The following is a 19,349-nucleotide window of genomic DNA, read 5'->3' as shown; positions in this document are numbered from 1 at the left end:
AATGTTAACTTGTAGTTATTTCACCCCTTTTACTTTAAGCATTTTTATCACTTCTCAGCCTTTTGGCTAAAATCAAGTGTGTACTTTAAGCATTTTTTAAAAATAAAAATATCCTTTTAATTTAATAAGAAAGCAAGGTTCTACATAGAAAAGCCACTTCATCTAAGACCTGCACTTTCAATTTCTTTTGAGATGTCTTTGTTGTAGACAGTATTAATACGTCTTTTGAAAGCCAGTTAACTAAACAGTTTTCTTGAGCATCTTTTTAGTTTTACTGAGAAGTATTTTAAATTGAGCTTTTCTGAGCTCGATTGCTTACGTCTGACACAGTCTCAAGTTTCCACTGAATGGTAACAAAGACTGTAGAGTGTTGTTGGTACTGCAGTGAGAGGCATGCTTCCTTAGACCAGGTAAGAGAGATCAGTTTGTTTCTTACTGCTGGGTGAGTTTTTACAGCGCTTATTTTATATTCTTTAAACAGCAGCAATATTAAATTGGTAAATAGCCAGGAGCACGCTGATTTCAAGACGTCCTTGCTTGTTGCAGACAGAAAAACTACAGGGTTATGTATGGGGGTTGGGGCAGGCGGGGGCAGGGGGGAGGGGAAGAGTTAGTTTATTACTCAGTTACTTATATAAATTAATTAAAATGTGAAAATAATTCTGGAGCTCAGTTTTCTTAATTCAGGAACTAAAGCAGCAGTTGAGGAAATCAGTAATTTTAAAGGTACTTCATGACTATTACTTGTGAAAGCAATTCAAAGGATAGTTTTTACTTTCATTTTTTTTCCCCCAGTAGTTAATAAAATAAGCTTTGCCTTTAACTAAACATTTTTTCCACTTATGAAAACTTTTAAATTGCCAACAGCAAAATATACTTCCCAAGGATCCTTGGAAATCAACCTGACACTTGAAAAATATTTCAGCTTTTATAGCTGTTTCATTCCTTTTTTTCCCTAGTACATTTTTCTTAAAAGTATTTGTGCTTTGAAAATGTCAGCTGTATTCTAATGAAGCTTAGGCATTGTTTGCTCATAAAGGGGCCGGTGCATTCCACTGCTTTATGGTTTATTATGAGGCACAGTGTGAGAGTGTGGGTGGCACCATTTGGTGTCTGCCTCTTGGGGTAGTGACTGCCATTATGTTAGCCTTGGACTGGCAAAGAAAATGTAGCATACAAGATGCTATATGAATCTAGATACTGAAGAAAATCTTACCCCTAAACAATTCTTAATGAGGCCGGAATATGTGACAACTTGATTGAATTGATCAGTTCAATTATACCCTTGAAGTTTGCATTTTAGTTACAACATATATTCTGTTAGACACATGTCTTATTTTTTGATATATAATAGCATTTAGTCATTCTTTGAAGTTCAGTAAGGAAGTGAATGTTTCTAAACTATGATGTTTTTAATAGATACAGTAAAATTTTAAATAATGCATTTACTTAAAAAAAGTTTTAAGGAACTTAGTGTGGGTGGGGAGCAGGAGTGGGAGAGGGAGAGAGGAGGTCAGGCAGACAGCCTTTCTTCTTTCAGTGAGGAAAGCCCTGGTGAAGAAAAAAAGCAACAGATGTTTCTTCTGTTACAATTGAGGTTGTTTCATTCAAAACTCAGAGTAGTTGGAATGGGGAGAGGAGGTCATAAATCTGACTTAATCAGTGAATAAATAAAATTTAGTCATTTAAAATTTATTATTTTATATTCAGGAATTGAAAGTCATAGAGTAACAAAATGAATAACATACCCTTTAAAGAGGCATTTTTAAAAAAACTTTAAATATTGCCTGTATAATTAATAAAAATGTGAGAAAATTAATTTTAGTGAATTTCACTTAAGGAAAAATTTATAATTAAATCATTAGACTTTTTTTTAAAGCCTAAGCCATCTAAAATATAGAGGAAACACTTAGTTGCAAAAGTTTATCACTAGACAATAGGGACAAAATCTCAAAATAAAAAAATGTGAAACATCAGTTACATATGTTGATAGATCATTTCATCTTCTGTGAGAAGCATGAAGCTTATTCCTAAGACCTCTGAATAAGAAATGTGGGAGTAATATTTTGGGTTTAATTGAAATGATATGTTGCAGTTTGCCTCAAAAAAGAAAGATAATAAGCTTAGATTGGTTGCTAATCGAAAGAGGAGAATGTTTATCTGCTGGAAACAGTAGGAATGAGGAGTGTGGAAGCATTATGCGTATAATGAAAGCAGTCAAAATTTTGAAAAACAGTTTTTGAATTTTTGGAATTCATAATGAGGAAAGTGAAAACCTTTCCTTTTACAAGTAACACAAAGAAGTCCCATGCTGTTGTATAATGTGCATGTATACACATTACAACTTTATTCATTTCTTAAGTTTGCACTTGAAAAATCAGTGCTGAACACCAGCTCTTTCACATATGAGGCACTTATTGAATATTTGCCATACCCTACACTGAGAAATTAATAATAATTTACAGTAGCCAATAAATTTTTTGAGCTATAGTTTAAAATTTGCATACGGATTAATTATTGTACAGTTTTCTAAATAATTGGCCTAAGGAGAGAGAAGACTGGAAAAGATATCAACATTCAAAGAGATTATTAAAAATTCCTCTTGCTCTTAGCTATGATCTGTGGACTTACCTGAAGGTTTTTTTTTTTGAGACGGAGAGTGCAGTGGCGCCATCTCCGCTCACTGCAAGCTCCGCCTCCCGGGTTCACGCCATTTTCCTGCCTCGGCCTCCCGAGTAGCAGGGACTAAGGGACTACAGGCGTCCGCCATCTCGCGCGGCTAATTTTTTGTATTTTCAGTAGAGACGGGGTTTCATCATGTTAGCCAGGATGGTCTCCATCTCCTGACTTCGTGATCCCCCCACCTGGGCCTCCCAAAGCGCTGGGATTACAGGCGTGAGCCACCGCGCCCGGCCAGAAGATTTTCTTTTCTTCAAATAATGATAACCAAATTTACAGATTTTGAAGTTTGTTCTTTTCTTTTTTCTTTTTTATTTTTTTGAAATGGAGTTTCGCTCTTGTTGCCCAGGCTGGAGTGCAATGGTGCGATCTCGGCTCACTGCAACCTCTGCCTCCCGGGTTCAAGCGATTCTCCTTCCTCGGCCTCCCGAGAAGCTGGGATTACACGCATGCACCACCACGCCTGGCCTTTGAAGTTTATTGAATCATTATTTCAATTAAGATTCAGATTCTAAAATTTCTCTGTGTACATTTTGTTTATCTTAAGGAATAGCAACATGTAGTGGTTGAGTTTTTTCTCTCTAAAATAAGTAAAACAGTTTACATGGACTTTAAAATGGATTTACAAACTATAGATTTGCCTAAATAAACCTTTTTTTAAATAATTCTGATCAAAGAATAGAAATTTTGATGAAATAGACAGCCTTAAAAAAAAGTTGGTCACTCCACATGTAATTCGTAACTGTGATAGCATCATAGATTGTGATTATAAAAAATGTGTGTCACTTACAATTATAAATGTAGACATGACAATAAGTTACTTAACAAGGAAAACAGTATCAACAACAGCAACAAGGAAGTAGTTTGGACTCCTAGCCCTTCAAATTGAGAAATGAAGAACAAAATCAATTGAATGATTTTAAGATGAATTCCCACTGCCTCTGTATGTGTAAATTATCTTGGAATTATTGAATGTGTGTTCAAATTATGGTTGAGAAGAGCGCATTAGTTTTAGCATATATAGAGTATAGAACATAGAGAGTATAATTTTCTATTGTATTGTAGATTTATACTCTATATATGAGAAACCAAACCATTCAAGTTTGTTACCTAGAAATTGGTGGGGAGTGTCTGAAGGGAAAAACAAACAAAAACAAACTTTTCTAATTCATCTGCCATCTAGAGGTAATTCCTTATTTGTCTTTAATTTCTAATAAAGACTTCCACTCATAATCAATTTAAAGTTAAATCTTTTTTTTTTTTTTTTAAGACAGAGTCTCGCTGTTGTCGCCAGGGCTGGAGTGCAGTGGTGCAATCTCAGCTCGCTGCAACCTCTGCTTCCCGGGTTCAAGCAATTCTCCTGCCTCAGCCTCCCGTGTAACTGAGATTACAGGGCCCGCCACCATGCCTGGCTAATTTTTGTATTTTTAGTAGAGACTTGGTTTCACCATGTTGGCCAGGCTGGTCTCGAAATCCTGACATCAGGTGATCCGCCTGCATATGCCTCCCAAAGTGCTGGGATTAGAGGCATGAGTAATCGCACCTGGCCTTAAATTAAATCTTTAAAATCTGTACTGAAAGGAGACTTCAAGAGTGAAGTACCTGTGGTTCTTGCTTTTTGTATGAACTCTTTAGCACAAAACTGAGGTCTTAGAGGAAACTGAGCCTTACCTGTTTATTGTAACCCCATTCAGAATACCCAGAGAATCAATGATTTAGCCTTTTTTTCCTGCCTTACACATACATATGCAACTAGGAGTAACAGCCACTTTGAAATTTTCTCATCTCTGGAGTGGAGTAAGAGGGCAGATGTGCCTGATGCCTATATTTCTCTGAAGAGAAAACGTTTTACATTGTTTAGGAGCAGGTAGACCAGTATGAGTACGGTGCTTTGAGTATATTATGAATTAACTATGTTTTGTGAACTGATCCAGGAACCTGTCGTGTAATTATGTTGTTTCTTTCTACCAAGTTTCAAGAAACCAATTTTCAAATGAATGTTTGTTTACATGATAACTCTAAAGCTGGAGGCTATTAACCAGGGACTTTGGTTTTCCACTTTGCTCACTGGTGGTGAAAATTTGGCAACTCTTGGCAATTTCTCTGACCTAAAAATGAACAGACCACTAAGTGAGCATTTTCTATGTGCCAGGTAGACACAGTAGAACTTATTTATAAAAGTTTTGAAAAATCTTTTAATGGGCTGGGCATGGTGGCACATGCCTATAATCCCAGCACTTGGAGAGGCCGAGGTAGGTAAATCACTTTAACGCAGGAGTTCAAGACCAGCCTGGGCACGTGACAAAATCCTGTCTCTACAAAAAATACAAAAATTAACTGGGCATGGTGGCACACACCTGTGGTCCCAGCTACTCGGGAGGATGAGGTGGGAGGAAACCTTGAGCCCAGGTCAAGGCTGCAGTGAGTGGAGATCATGCCACTGCGCTCCAGCCTAGGCAACAGAGCGAGACCCTGTCTCGAAAAAAATTTAAAACTCTTTAATGGATAAATTTTTAATACAAAGAGGTTTTGTTGACATTGATGTCTAACTTTAAGATTTCTTGCATTTCACAATGTGATTTAAATGTAGCTTCAGTAATAGCCCTCAAGTAGAATATATTGTTGAAATTATAATATCAGTAAGTTACTGCAGTTTTGAATGAGCTACTTAGTGCATGGTATTATAAAGCAACGATCCCCTTTTTTATTTGCTAAGGAGAAGAACTACTTTGGAACTCTTACTTCATGGGTGGTGCTTGGGCCCTTTGAATTTGTATCCTAAAGTTTTACATTTATTTTAAGAAACCCCCAGCCGGGCGTGGTGGTTCACGCCTGTAATCCCAGCACTTTGGGAGGCTGAGGCAGGTGGATCACTTGAGGTCAGGAGTTCGAGACCAGCCTGAACAACATGGCGAAACCCCGTCTCTACCAAAAATACAAAAAAAACAAAAAAAACAAAAACAAAAAGCCAAGTGTGGTGGCACACGCCTGTAATCCCAGCTACTCAGGAGTCTGAGGCAGGAGAATCACTTGAACCTGGGAGGTGGAGGTTGCAGTGAGCTGAGATCACACCACTGCACTTCACCCTAAGTGACAGAGCAAGACTCCATCTATAATAAATAAAAAAAAAAAACTTATTTTAAAAACCCAACCTTTTTTTCTGTCTTTTTTTTTTTGGCGGGGGGAGGGAGGCGGGGATGGAATCTCGCTTTGTCGCCAGACTGGAGTGCAGTGGCGCGATCTTGGCTCACTGCAACCTTTGCCTCCCAGGTTCAAGCAATTCTCCTGCCTCAGCCTCCGGAGTAGCTGGGACTACAGGCGCATGCTACCATGCCCGGCTGATTTTTGTATTTTTACTAGAGACAGGGTTTCACCACGTTTGCCAGGCTAATCTCAAACTCCTGACCTCATAGTCCGCCTGCCTTGGCCTCCCAAAGTGCTGGGATTACAGACGTGAGCCACCCGTGCCCGGCCCAGGAACCCAGCTTTTTAATTCAAAGTCTGTCTGCAGTCATGGTCGCCTCTTATAAATATTAGAAAAATTCTCACTTAACTGTAAATTTAAAAGGATTGCTCTGTTTCCCCTGTCTGGCTACCCTCTCAGAGGGACTGTGAGCTTCTTCATGAGGATTATTTCCAATTAAGTACTCTTGGATATTTGAGTACTCATAAATTTCGATCTTTGTGGTTGCACTCAGCTGCCTTGATCAACTCTAGCCATTCAGTGGCTGTTGGTATGAGATAAGATGTGCTGCTTTCTGCTCTTTCTCTTTTACTAGGCCTGTAAACAATGTCTGTGCCATCTGGTGGGTGTATTGGCTGTCGTGATGGCGCTAACAGTAGTGATTGAAAATGGGCTAAACAGTGAAAAAATATAACACTTAAGAACAAGAAACGGAGGAAATAAGGGTCACTCAGACTCCTCTCTTTTTAAAATGAGAATAGAGATAAGTTCAGTGTACTAGAGTCCACTTGCATTTCATTATTTCCTTAATTTGAACAAAGAGTCTTACCAGACCATAAGAATCATCTGAGGCACTTGTTAAAAATACAAATTCTCCACCTAGTTTTTGAATCTTTAGGTGTCCAATGGAGCTCAGGAGTGAATCTTGTGATCACTTATATTTGGGAAGAACTACCAGGAAGGGTTGGGAGGATCAGGTTGTTTGAGGACATATGGTAAAATTCCTCAATTATTAGTCAGAAGATACATTTCAAAACTAGGAAATTTTAGTTGAGCAGGTGGAAGAAAAATGAGAAATTGAACAATTAAAAAGTTTCCTTCACTGAAAATGCTAACAGAAAAAAGATTTCAAAAGTACATGTTTTAACTAAAGATAAAGAAACCAATGAAAAACCAGCAGTATCAAACGTATAGATGAGACAAATGTTTTTGGGTAAACACTTAAAAAATTATTGAAGAAGGGCCCTGCAAGTGACCCTAGTGATTTCTAAGATCTTTTAGGTTTGATGAACTAAATGAAACCAATTACAATATACCAGAGCTTGAATTGAGGAGTTTGCTTAAGCAATGAAGAGATAGTGTTTAAATCTTGACATGTGGTAAGATGGAGAAAAATTTAAGAATTTAGGGCATTTATGGTTCTATATACAAGAAAAGGAAGGAGCTAGCTAATTGTTTTAAAAAGTGCCCCCTAAGTGAAAATGTTCAACAAAGCCAAGAGAACAGGTTTGATCTTCTAGGGAAAGTATGTAGGAAACACTGATACAAAAGATTTCTTGGGGCCGGGTGCGGTGGCTCACGCCTGTAATCCCGGCACTTTGGGAGGCCAAGGCGGGCGGATCACGAGGTCAGGAGATCGAGACCATCCTGGCTAACACAATGAAACCCCATCTCTACTAAAAATACAAAAAATTGGCCAGGCGTGGTGGTGGGTGCCTGTAGTCCCAGCTACTCAGGGGGCCGAGGCAGGAGAATGGCGTGAACCCGGGAGGCGGAGCTTGCAGTGAGCTGAGAGAACGCCACAGCACTCCAGCCTGGGTGACAGAGCGAGACTCTGTCTCAAAAAAAAAAAAAAAAAAAAAAAAAATTATTCATTTAGAAATATGACCATAGAGCTATAAATACACTTCTTATGATGGTCATTTCAAGGATCCTTTGGAAAGATTCTGTTTAGGTGATCCATTTGGGTGAATCCCGAAAGTTTTCTGTGTTCTGACAGCTGCAGAAACTTTCAGGCTTTTCCTTCCGTGTATGTGATATGTGGGAATGTGCGTGTCAGATCTTGTGTCCTTATCTTTGCACAATGGGATACCTGATCTCCTTTTAGAACCAAATAGAGAGAGGAAGGTTCCAGAGGACACTTTAACTATTATACTTTGGAGATATTATGAACTTTTTTGTCTTCTCTTTGTCACCTATCCCAATTATAGTGATGTTGAGGTCATTCAGTTAAAAAGTTTTGTAATGGTAATTACCTTTGGATTTAATCTTAGTAACTTTGGCGAACATGGTTCAGTACAAATGCATCAAAATAAAACATAACAGTGGTGTAATATGCATGTGCAGATAGGTAATACTAGTTAGTAAATAAAGTGAAAACTTTTTTTTTTTTTTTGTTTGGAGACAGGGTCTTGCTTTGTCACCTAGATAGGAGTACAGTGGCATGAACATAGCTCACTGCAGCCTCGACTTCCTGGGCTCAGGAGATCCTCTTGCCTCAACCTACCATGTAGCTGGGATCATAAGTGTGTGCCATTATACCTGGGTAATTTTATTTTTTTGTAGAGACGAGGCCTTACTATGTTGCCCAGGCTGGTCTTGAATTCCTGGACTCAAGCAATCCTCCTGCCTCAGCCTCCCAAAGTGCTGGGACTATAGGCATGAGCCATCACACCTGGCCTGAAAACTATTTTTTGTTTTTTAAAGAAAAAGGCATATGAGTATATTTAAACATAAAAATGAAGGAAGTCAGAGTAACTGCAAAGTTTGTCTTTGTTTTTATTTCATTTACATAGATGTTGACCTACAGAGCCTGAGTTATTTTCTTCTTCTTTCTTTCTTCCTTCCCACCCCACGCCCGCCCCCCCGAGATGGAGTCTTGCTCTGTTGCCCAGGCTGGAGTGCAGTGGCACCGTCTTGGCTCACTGCAACCTCCACCTCCCCCTCCCGAGTTCAAGCAATTCTCCTACCTCAGCCACCTGAGCAGCTGGGATTACAGGCGCACACCACCACTGCTGGCTAATTTTTTGTATTTTTAATAGAGACGGGGTTTCACCATGTTGGCCAGGCTGGTCTCGATCTCCTGACCTCGTGATCCTCCCACCTTGGCCTCCCAAAGTACTGGGATTACAGACATGAGCCACCGTCCCTGGCCCAAGAGTTATTTTTGAAATACAGGTGATAGATATCCCCTGAGTCATCCATATCCTTTCTCCCTAGTCTACTTTGTTTTCAGTTACATATATTGCTTTCTAGATGGCTGGCTAAAATTAGAAATACAGTCTTAAGGTTGTGAAATCATTTCTCTTTGCAAAACAAATTGCCCATTCTAGAATTGACCTGTGACTTGACCTCTTCAGTACTGTATTTGAAGCTAATTGATAGTCTTTTACAGTAGTTATTAACAAATAGTTAAAAGGTAGTACAGGAATGAAGGAAATGCTCTGACACTACTTTCTTTTTCGAACTCAGCTTATTCTTTTGTGAAACTGTTAATCATGAATGAAACAAAACCATGGGGAACTGGCATATGAAGAGGCAGATCAGTGGAGCAGAATAGAAAATCAATAAATTGACCCAAATAAGTAAACTCAAGGTTGCATTTCATATCAGCATGGAGGAAAGTGAGTGGATTATTCATTAAAAGTGGCTAACTGGGAGGGAAAACTTTGGAACTGTCACTTATATCAGATAAATTCCAGGTGGATCAAGGATTTATAATTTAAAATGAAGGCTTTAAAATTGTATAAGAAAACGGGGGGGGGGGTGTTTAATATAATCAGTATACGTTCTAACTGCTGATAATTAATTTGTAAGAACAGCATATCCAACTGGAGATATAAAACTTGTACGATAAGTAAAACACAGCATGTTTAAAGTGCATGTATAAAGTGCACTTCCAGGGAGCAAAGGTAAATTTAGGAAAACCCTGTCAATTAGCCTCACTTCCTTCATTTTTATATTTAAACACACACAGGTCTTTTTAAGTTTGACACAAAAGTCATTTAAAAATTACAAAATTGACTACATTCTTAAAAATGTGCAAAGAATAATAGTTTTTTGTATTTTTTAGTAGAGACAGGGTTTCACCGTGTTAGCCAGGATGGTCTCGATCTCCTGACCTCGTGATCCGCCCGTCTCGGCCTCCCAAAGTGCTGGGATTACAGGCTTGAGCCACCGTGCCCGGCCCATTTCTTGCATTTCTAAAGGGAGAAATACACAGTTGATACAAGTAATGTGGGTAAAGAAATATGTATAGTCATTGCAGTAGTATATGTAATACTAAAAGCTTTTCCATTACTTAGGAGCTCAATAAATAGACTGTTAGAGCCATAAAAGAGAATACTATGTAGCTAATAAAATAAACATTGAGGCTGGGCTTGGTGGCTTATGCCTGTAATCCTAGCACTTTGGGAAGCCAAGGCGGGTGGATCACCTGACGTCATGAGTTCGAGACCAGCCTGGCCAGCATGGTGAGACCCCTGTCTCTACTAAAAGTACAAAAATTAGCCAAGCGTGGTGATGGGTGCCTGTAATCCCAGCTCTTCAGGAGGCTGAGGCGGGAGAATCACTTGAACCCAGGAGGTGGAGGTTGCAGTGAGCCGAGATCGCGCCACTGCACTCCAGCCTGGATGACAAGAGTGGGACTCCATCTCATAAATAAATAAATAAATAAATAAATAAATAAATAAATAAATATTGAGGCAACACTACATCTACAGATATGGAAAGACATCTGAGATAGATGTAAAAGCAACACTCAGACTGATAGAAAAAAAGGATTTTTTTTTTACTGGGCGCGGTGACTCACGTCCGTCATGCCAGCACTTTGGGAGGCCAAAGTGGGTGGATCACTAGGTCAGGAGTTCAAAACCAGCCTGACCAACATGGTGAAACCCCGTCTCTACTAAAAATACAAAAATTAACCAGGCATGGTGGCATGTGCCTGTGATCCCAGCTACTCAGGAGGCTGAGTTGAGACAGGAGAATCGCTTGAACCTGGCAGGCAGAGGTTGCAGTGAGCCAAGATCATGCCATTGCACTCCAGCCTAGGTGACAGAGCGAGACTCCGTCTCAAAAAAAAAAAAAAAAAAAAAGGATATTTTTGCATATGTGTTTGTATATGCCTAGGATATTTTTGGAAGCTTATCGACAGACTGGCACCACAGCTGTCACTAAGGAAGGGAATGTTTTGGTGGTGATTCGGGACGGCAGGAGACTCAGTTTTCACTGTGTACTGTAGTTTTATGAATTTGTATATATGCTTGCATGTAGACATTCATGTACTTATCAATTTATTCATCCAACAAATATTTATCAAGCTCTGCTTATGCTAGGTGCTGGAGACACCTAGCTGGAGCAATGAATGAGATGGCAAAGCCCCTATTGTTGTAGAACTTAACATTCTGAGAGTGACAAGACACTGAGTAATTACATAAGTTAATATTAATATGTAATGTGTCATATAGAGGTAAGTACTGTGGTGGAAAAATAAAATATAGTAAATTAGGAAGTGCTGATACAGGGTGGTAGATATCTCTGCTGCCGTGTCGACTGAGCAGACTTGAAGGAAACGGGAATAAGACACGTAGGATATCTGGGGGAGGATTCCAGGCAGAGGAGACTTGAAGGACAAAGGCCATGAAGTAGAAATTTGGTTGGCATGGGTTGAAGAACAGCAAAGAGATCAATGTGAATGTAGAGAAATGAAGTAGGGAGAGACTGACAGGTGACAAGGTCAGAAAGAGGACTGCAGATGATACAGGGCTTTGTAAACCCTCATTAAGGACTCAAGCTAACTGAGATGTGATGCCAGTTGGAGAGTTTTGAAGAGGACTCCTCCATGTAGTGGGATCACTCTGAGTGCTGTGTGAAGGATAAACTAGTTGGGTTTCCTAGTATAATGTAATTCACTTATGTAATTGCAAATTTTCTAGTAGCAACATTTTAATAGTATGAAGGGACAGGTTAAATGTATTTTAATGATGGATTGTATTGAACCCAAACATTATTAAAACATTATACAAACATTTACTAAAACTTACCATCCGGCCAGGTGTGGTGGCTCATGCCTGTAATCCCAGCACTTAGGGACGCCAAGGCAGGTGGATCACTTGAGGTCAGGAGTTCGAGCCCAGCCTGGCCAACGTTGCAAAACCCCATCTCTACTAAAAATACAAAACAGTGCCGGGTGCGGTGGCTCATACCTGTAATCCTAGCACTTTGGGAGACTGAGGCGGGCGGATCAGGAGGTCAGGAGATTGAGATCATCCTGGCTAACACAGTGAAACCCCGTCTCTATTAAAAATATAAAAAATTAGCCGGGCATGGTGGCGGGCGCCTGTAGTCCCAGCTACTTGGCAGGCTGAGAGAGGAGAATGGCGTGAACCCGGGAGGCGGAGCTGGCAGTGAGCCCAGATCGCGCCACTGCACTCCAGCTTGGGTGACAGAGCAAGACTCCGTCTCAAAAAAAAAAAAAAAATTAGCCAAGTGTGATGGCGGGCACCTGTAGTCCCAGCTACTCAGGAGGCTGAGGCAGGAGAATTGTTTGAACCCAGGAGGTGGAAGTTGTAGTGAGCTGAGATCGCACCACTGCACTTTAGCTTGGGTGACAGAGTGAGACTGTCTTTAAAAAAAAAAAAAAAAAAAGCAAAACATGTTGCCGGGCTTGGTGGCTCACGCCTGTAATCCCAGCACTTTAGGAGGCCAAGGTGGGTGGATCACGAGGTCAGGAGTTCAAGACCAGCCTGGCCAACATAGCAAAAACCCTGTCTCTATAAAAATTAGCTGGGCGTGGTGGCGGGCCCCGTAATCCCAGCTACTCAGGAGACTGAGGCAGGAGAATTGCTCAAACCCAGGAGATGGAAGTTGCAATGAGTTGAGATCGCACCAGTACACTCCAGCCTGGGTGACAGAGCAAGACTCCATCTCTCCTTAGGGAGAAAATAAAATTAAAAAGTTAAAAACATTATCAGCCAACATATCAATATAAACATTAGTCAGATGTTTTATAGTTTTTCGTGCTAAGTCTTCAAAATCTGATGTGTATTTTATAACTAGAGCACATCTCAGTTTAGATGCTAAATTTTCAACAATTGAAGTGAAATATAGCCCTATCAAAATGATAAAGTTGTGTTTAATGGGAAAATACTTCATTTGCTTTAGTTTTTAAATATGTTAATTAAAATTAAATAAACTTAAAATCCAGGTCTGACCACATTTCAAGTGCTCAGTAGCCACCTGTGTCTAGTGACTACTGTATTAGAGAGCATGGAAATAGAGTTGTGGGGTAGGGTGGGCAGCAGCATGGAGCTGCATCTGGAAGCTATTGCAGTAATTCAGGCCAAGATGTTGTCCTGGACCAGAGTGATAGCAGAGGAGAAGGTTAGAAGTGGTTGTATTCAAGCTGTATTTTAAAGATCCAGCTTGCAGGATTTATGAATGAATTGAGTGTGGGATATCAGAGAAATCAAGGTCTCAACGGTAATCTTTTCAGTCTGAGCAGTTGAAGAGTTTTCATTTACTGAGATGAAGAAGGAGGTTTCTGGGTGGGGTGGGAGCAGTCCAGAGTTAGATTTTGGATATGTTAAGTTTGGATATGATGTGTCATATGAGATACATATGACACATCAAATGGAGATAATGAGAAGATAGTGGATATGTAAATCCAAAGTTGGAGGAATAAATTTAATCCGGAGAAATATACACCAGAGTCATCAGCATATTTAAAGCCAGGAGACTAAGATGGGATCATCTCATGAGGAAGGGCTCACAGCCGAGAGGTTGGAGAACCGAGCTAAGGGGCTCCCCAATGTTTAGAGAGAAAGGAGCCAGCAACTAAGGCTGAGAAGGAGCGGCCAGTAGATTGGGAGGAGAACCAGGAGAAAATGGTGACTTGGATGTCAAGTGGAGAAAGTGTTTCTAAAGTGTGATTTTAAAAAGTGTCAGAGTACATGGAAGGTTAAAATAAATTGAAGGCCAAGAATTTCAGTGGAATTGTGGGGGGAAATTGGGAAAAGAGGGTTCAGAAGAAACAGATATGGAAGAAGTGAAAACAGCAAATGCTGGCAGATTTTGTGAGTAGTTTTGCTGTAGAGGGCAACAAATTAGTTGGTAACTGGAGGACTGTGGACGGTCAAGAAAAGTTGGTTTGTTTTTTGTTTTTGAGGTGGAAGAAATTATGCATGTTTATGTACTGATGTGAATGATCTGGCAGAGAGGGAAAGATTGTGATGGTGCAGGAGACTGACTTAAAAGGGATGTTTTTTAGACAAGAAGATGAACTACCTGTATTTTTTTTTTAAGAGCCAGTTGAGGTGACAGAAGAGGAAAAGCAGAGGATGTTATAATCTATAATTAGCATCTTACTAATTAATATGAACTCGCCCATGTTACATTTTTCCATCATTTTATTAAGGTATAATTGGGACTTCAGCAAACACATACACCACCACAATCTAGGTCATTTTAACTTACTTATGCTGGGTGTGGTGGCTTATGCCTGTAATCCCAGTGCTTTGGCAAAGTGGGAGGATGGCTTCAGCTCAAGAGTTTGAGACCAGCCGGGGCAATATAGTGAGACCCCCTCCCTACAAAAAAATAAAAATAAAAAAAAAAATAGCTGGTCATGGTGGTGCACACCAGTTGTTCCAGCTCATTGGAAAGCTGAAGCAGGAGGATAACTTGAGCCAGGAGTTTGAGGCCGCAGTGAACTCTGATAGTGCCACTGCTCTCCAGGCTGAATGATAGAGCAAGAATCCTGTCTCAAAATAAACCAAAAACTTTTATTTTAGGTTATAGGTTAGCTTGTCCTGTGAAGTTGGACCCTGTATATATGGTCTATACCATTGCTTCTAATTTCAGACATTTATAAACCCACAAAAAAGATGTATTCTTTCCTATAGTAAGTTACCAATTTGGTTCTTGTAGGAGGATGTGATGTAGGCTTGGGTGAAGACGGTTTTTCCTAAAGCTAATTCAAGCAAAAAAAATTTTTTTCAGAAAGTCTATGCCGTGGAAAAAAATTTATATAAGCATCGTATAGACTAACCACAATTATGTAACTGGATTTTTTTTCATTTTAATTGGACCTATTGAAGGTGATTAATTGTAACTGGAACCCCCTAAAGAATTATGAGTGGAAAAAAAATCTATGGTGTCTAGACAATTCTAGTGGAAAACAAAAATATTACTCAATAAATTGAAATAATATTTGAGCCAAAATCTTGTGCCTGAGCCAACATCTGGCATAAGTTTTTAGTTCTGTTTCTTAGCCACTTCCCTAGGTGATTGATCTCATTTAGTTAATTGAGGGAATTGCCAGAACCAAAATCCAGGCAACTTTAAAAATTGTTGTTTTTAATACACTGAGTCCCAGGAATCAGCTTCTGGACAGTGTCAAGCTCCTATTGCCAAGGAGCTGTGAACTTAGGCCACGCACTTAGGAAAAACTGTTTAGACTTTATTTATTTCTCTCAGCCTGGCTGAAATTTTGGTTGACTGAATCTTTATAATCTATTTAAAGGTGTCTTTTTGAGTCAAAATATGTATATATATTTCTGCTGCTGAACTTAGCTGATTTGATGAAAGTAAGTTTTGTCTAAACATGTGGCTTTTATTTCTGGGTATTGCAGCTATTGGAATTCTAGTGGAGTCCTTTTAACTACTTTTAAAGCAAATTTCATTTTTACTACTTATGAGACAATCATTTCTAGATCTTCAACTTGTTTTAGTAGCTATGGCTGATTCATTCTCTCTCTCTTTCAGAATGACAGTAACTTATTTATTTATTTATTTATTTATAAGACGGAGTCGCTTTGTCACCCAGCCTGGAGTGCAGTGGTGCGATCTTGGCTCACTGCAACCTCCACCTCCCGGGTTCAAGTGATTCTCCTGCCTCAGCCTCCTAAGTAGTTGGGATTACAGACGCACGCCACCACACCTGGCTAATTTTTGTATTTTTAGTAGAGACGGGGTTTCACCATGTTGATCAGGCTGGTCTCAAACTCCTGGCCTCGTGATCCTCCTACCTTGGCCTCCCAAAGAGCTGGGATTACAAGCGTGAGCCACCACACCTGGCGACAGTAGCTTTTAAAATTATAAAACACGTGCATGCATGTTCATAAAATGTTTTTTTTCAAATAATAAAAAGTGTAAAACAATGCTTCTTCCGTGCTACTCATCAGAGCTAACCACTATTAAATTTGTGGTTTCTCTTGGCAGACTTTTTATGAATATATAAAAATATATGAAAAATATACGTATATGTAGTTTCTCAGGTAAATGTAATCGTGTTCTTTTATAATAGGACATTTTTCCATGGCAATACATGCTTGTATTTTTAGGGACTATATAATATTCCATCATGCATATGTACTAGAAGATGTTTAAACACTTAAATTGTTTGTAGGCCTTTGCTTTTCTCCACCGTGCTCCAATCCCAGGACACGTACCATTGTTCTTATCTGCCTAGTTTATTATATTTCCACCAGAGGAATTGCTAGTCAGAGGGTATGCCCATTGTCAATCATGATGTCACAGAAGCCAGACATTAGCTTACCACTTAGGCAACAGAGGGTATTTGTTGAGATGGAAAAAAGCTTTAAAATGTGTAGAATTATAGGCCAGGCATGGTGGCTCACGCCTGTAATCTAGCACTTTGGGAGGCCGAGGCAGGCGGATCATGAGGTCAGAGATCGAGACCATCGTGGCTAACGCAGTGAAACCCCGTCTCTACTAAAAATCCAAAACAATAGCTGGGCGTGGTGGTGGGTGCCTGTAGTCCCAGCTACTAGGGAGGCTGAGGGAGGAGAATGGTGTGAACCCGGGAGGCAGAGCTTGCAGTGAGCCGAGGTCGCACCACTGCACTCCAGCCTGAGGGACAGAGTGAGACTCCGTCTCAAAAAACAAAAAGTGTAGAATTCTTTTTAAAGTATTTATGTAGAATTTTGTATTCTAACACACAGTCAGTTTATTCCTTTCTAATTAAAATCAGCACATCAACACATCATCAGAACCTCCAGAAAGGCTCTACAGTATTCCCTTCACTAACAGAGTATGTTAGTCCCTTGAGTGCAGGGAACAATGTTGCTTGTTCACTGAATATCCTAATGCTTAGCCTTAGTTCTTGACATAGAGTAGTAGGTGCCAAGTCAGTATTTTTAAAATGTGCCTGTTTTGCCACATCCTTACCAACTCAGTGCATTATCAGACTTGTTAAGTTTTTATCAGTCTAGTATGCAAAAAGGTTTCCTTTTTTTTAAAAGTTAATTGTTTTTTGGTTTTGTGTTTTTTTTTTTTTTTTTTTTGAGACAGTCTTACTCTGTCAACCATGCTGGAGTGCAATGGCATGATTTTGGCTCACTGCAACCTCCGCCTCCCGGGTTCAAGCAATTCTCTTGCCTCAGCCCCCCAAGTAGCTGGGATTACAGGCACACTCCACCATGCCCAGCTAATTTTTGTATTTTTAGTAGAGATGGGGTTTCACCATGTTGGCCAAGCTGGTCTTGAACTCTTGACCTTGTGATCTGCCCACCTTGGCCTCCCAGAGTGCTGGGATTACAGGTGTGAGCCACCACGCCTAGCCCAAAAGTTAGTTTTTTAATTATTAAAGCATCTTTTCATGTGATCAATGGCATCTGTATTTCTTCATATACTGGATCTATTTTTATATTGGGGTATTGCCTTTTTCTTATTAATTCATAACAGTAGGTTAAATAAACAAAATTTTTTTTTTGAGACGGAGTCTTGCTCTGTCGCGGCCCAGGCTGGAGCGCAGTGGCCGGATCTCAGCTCACTGCAAGCTCCGCCTCCCGGGTTTACGCCATTCTCCTGCCTCAGCCTCCCGAGCGGCTGGGACTACAGGCGCCCGCCACCTCGCCTGGCTAGTTTTTTGTATTTTTTTTTAGTAGAGACGGGGTTTCACCATGTTAGCTAGGATGGTCTGCATCTCTTGACCTAGTGATCCACCCGTCTCGGCCTCCCAAAGTGCTGGGATTACAGGTTTGAGCCACCGCACCCTGCCAAAATTTTTTTTAAGAATGGTAATCAAATGACCTGTGCGTTGCACATTTGTTTACCAGCGTGACATTTGTTTTCTAAGTATATTAAGTCTTGCTATAGAGAAAGTTTTGATTTTTAAGTAGTCAGATCCATCAGTCTTTTCACTTAAGATACCTGAATTCTGTAACACGGTGAGGAGGGCCTTCCTCATTCCAGGATTATAAAAATATTATTGTATTTTTTCTTAAGTTTTAATTTTTATGTTTAAATATTTGATTTTTCTGAAATTTGTTTCTGTTCAATGTGATAAATTGAAATCTAAAATTTCTTTTATCCAAATGGATAGTCTCTTGTCTCAACATCGTTGGTTTGAAATACTACCTTTATCATGTACAAAACTTTCATATATAGGTGAAATTATTTCTGGACTGTAATTTTTGTTTTGTCAATTTATTGTTCTTTTTTCTTTTTTTGAGACAGTCTTGCTCTATTGCCCAGGCTGGAGTGCAGTGGCGCTATCTCGGCTCTCTGCAACCTCCACCTCCTCAGTTCAAGTGATTTTCATGCCTCAGCCTCCCAAGTAGCTAGGATTATGGGTGTGCACCACCACGCCTGGTTAACTTTTTTTTTTTTTTTTTTTTTTTTGAGGCGGAGTCTTGCTCTGTCGCCGGGACTGGAGTGCAGTGGCCTGATCTCAGCTCACTGCAAGCTCCGCCTCCCGGGTTTACGCCATTCTCCTGCCTCAGCCTCCTGAGTAGCTGAGACTACAGGCGCCCACCACCTCGCCCAGCTAGTTTTTGTATTTTTAGTAGAGACAGGGTTTCACCGTGTTAGCCAGGATGGTCTCGATCTCCTGACCTCGTGATCCGCCCGTCTCGGCCTCCCAAAGTGCTGGGATTACAGGCTTGAGCCACCGTGCCCGGCCAACTTTTGTATTTTTAGTAGAGACAGGGTTTCGCCATGTTGGCCAGGCTGGTTTCGAACTCCTGACCTCAGGTGATCTGCCCTGCTTGGCTTCCCAAAGTGCTGGGATTACAGGCGTGAGCCACTGCCTGGCCACATTTTGTTTTAAGAAAATCAGTTGCACAATTGCAAGGTAGGGAAACTTTATTTGATAATACCAGTTCAGTCATGTTAAAAGCAAAATAAACAAAGGACCTGCTGTTTAAATTGATTTCAAACTCAGTATGAATTATGATCTTGGTTGGAAAAATAACAAGGGTTGTAATTTAAGCTGTATTGCAGGAAGTTTGGCATCCAGATTAGGAAAGGTAATACTTTCAATCTTGGCTGATCAAACAGTTTTTATCATTTGTGCACCTGTTTTGTTCCAAGGACTAAACTAGGTGCTAGGATACAAAGCTGAGAGACGTAGCCCATTTATAATAGAATTACAAGTAAGTGATAACAGGTTTTATGAGAAGCCAGAAGAGGAATATCCAGAATTTAGACCACAGGGGATGGGACAGCTTTTAAGAAGGAGGAG

The 19,349-nt window shown here is 40.0% G+C and overlaps 1 protein-coding gene across 14 annotated transcripts in view; it reads left to right on the top strand.

The window, feature by feature from the left end:
* The window catches only part of TFDP2 (transcription factor Dp-2), a 197,850-nt gene that overhangs the window by 121,186 nt on the left and 57,315 nt on the right, over positions 1-19,349 (top strand). For 2 of the 14 annotated variants that reach the window (XM_023192120.1, XM_023192119.1), the window contains exon 1: positions 279-410. The exons of 9 other annotated variants lie outside the window; for them this stretch is intronic. The gene's annotated coding sequence lies outside the window, so the exon portion shown is untranslated. Of the gene's footprint in view, positions 1-278; positions 411-19,349 lie in introns of those variants that run through there. 3 more of the 14 variants (XM_023192112.1, XM_023192111.1, XM_023192110.1) reach the window with 3 other exon arrangements.

Source organism: Piliocolobus tephrosceles, chromosome 2 (genome assembly GCF_002776525.5).
Source record: "Piliocolobus tephrosceles isolate RC106 chromosome 2, ASM277652v3, whole genome shotgun sequence".
In the NCBI taxonomy this organism is placed as follows: domain Eukaryota; kingdom Metazoa; phylum Chordata; class Mammalia; order Primates; family Cercopithecidae; genus Piliocolobus; species Piliocolobus tephrosceles.
The sequence above is the reverse complement of the archived record's forward strand: the minus strand, read 5'-3'. Positions and strand labels throughout refer to the sequence as shown.